Below are 1,992 nucleotides of genomic sequence, written 5' to 3'. Positions count from 1 at the left end.
TCTGTCGCATAGCAGCGGTGTGAGAGGAGAGCTGGCGAGAGGACAATCCTGCCAGGACAGGTGGAGCCAGAATTGCTCATTTTTGTTTTTATGTTTTATGTCATAATGGAGGAGACAGTGAGATGTACCTCAGGCTTAGCCAAGACCATGGCTAGGTAAGTTACACTGGTTTGCTGCTTGAATTCCTTTGTCGGATTACAGCTTTAAATGCAGGAATTGGCTTGGAGCTTACTTGAATAATTGAAATCAAGACATTTGCAATATTAAACAGCAATTTATTAAAAGTTTAACAAAAGTTGACTTAAAGGGATAGTTCACCCAAAAATGAAAAAATTTGATGTTTATCTGCTTACCCCCAGGGCATCCAAGATGTAGGTGACTTTGTTTCTTCAGTAGAACACATATGATGATTTTTAAGTCCAACCGTGAGGTGTGTAGCGCTCTGGCGTAGTTTACGCAAGCACCGGAAGTGATCTCTCACGTATATACGTCACTCATTGTTTACACAGTGCACAGTCATTGTAGGTACGACGGCTAATCAAAATGGTACTTACTTGTGCTTATCCGGATTGTTCAAACCGACTTAAAACTAAAAGATTACGTTCTCTCGCGCGAACTCATTCGGGAGTGGTGACTTTCCACGTATTCCCAACTTCTGAGCCTGCTCGCCTGAAGTTATGGTTGATTGCTCTTCGGCTGGATATCAACACACCCATTAACGTAAACTACGCCAAAGCGCGTACACACCTCACGCACCAGATGCTGTGCGCGCGCCCAAAGACAGTTGGACATAGTGGTGTATTAGAGGTAAAAAATGATATAAATACTGTTCGGTTTCTGGCACAAACCGATCGTTTCGTGTCTTAGGACATCAATGTGTCGTCACAAGCCGCAGGGTTTAATTTGGATTTGTCTGTGCATGTTTTTTTTACTCTCATAGATTTTGTTACCATTGCCATGCATTATACAACTGATAGACTGCAACGGTTGGAGTTAAAAATCATCATATGTGTTCTACTGAAGAAACAAAGTCACCTACATCTTGGATGCCCTGGGGGTAAGCAGATAAACATCAAATTTTAATTTTTGGGTGAACTATCCCTGTAATATTGTGACAAAATGTTGATACTTTCATTTTCAAAATAACCATAGGTGGACTGTAAGGAAGTACATTCGTTAAGTATTCTTGAACAAACATGAAGTACTAAGTTTTATTTTTTTTCTCACAGACAGCAACACTAAAAATATGGTCTTTTACAACAGAATGCATTGTTGTAGATTAAACTACCCAACAGTATATGAAGTAGGCAACTTTAAATTTAATAACCTTGAACATATTCAGAAGTAAAATGCAACATACACATTAGTGCAGCAGTAATATTAATGCAATACCCATCCTAACAAATTATTTTTTCAGAACAATACTGCATACCTTTACTTTTACTCTCAATACCTTAAGTATATTAATTAGAGTATGCAAGATAATATTTTTACTTAAAGGATAGTTCACCCAAAAATGAACATTCTGTAATCATTTACTCACCCTCAAGTTGTTCCAGGTTTGGAATTTTCATTTTTTGGTGAACTATCCCTTTAGCTGAGGTTATAAATATGACTAGTAACTTTTCCCCAATATGGTATTGGTATAGTTACTAAAAGTAGTTTACTAAAGTATCACAATATTTCTTCTACTAATTACTTTGTCATAGCTCTAAACAATTTCCCTAAATCAGACCAGACCCCTGTACTGCAGGATAAAGCTGGATCTTTCCCTAAGTCAGACCAGACCCCTGTACTGCAGGATAAAGCTGAATGTGCCAGCGCTGGACAGGTTTTTTAACCATTTTCGGCAGAGCAGGGAGGCCCTGACAGTGCTGCTGGATCTTCTGAGTAGTGAACGGCAACACGGATGGGGTGCCACAATCCAGACCCTGGTGTTTCTTTTCTGTCTGGCCAGTGGTACATCATACAGAGTGGTCTCCAGAGTGTTTG

Source organism: Sinocyclocheilus anshuiensis, unplaced genomic scaffold, assembly GCF_001515605.1.
Source record: "Sinocyclocheilus anshuiensis isolate Anshui unplaced genomic scaffold, SAMN03320099.WGS_v1.1 scaffold950, whole genome shotgun sequence".
NCBI classification, from domain to species: domain Eukaryota; kingdom Metazoa; phylum Chordata; class Actinopteri; order Cypriniformes; family Cyprinidae; genus Sinocyclocheilus; species Sinocyclocheilus anshuiensis.
This window is presented reverse-complemented; position numbering follows the sequence as displayed.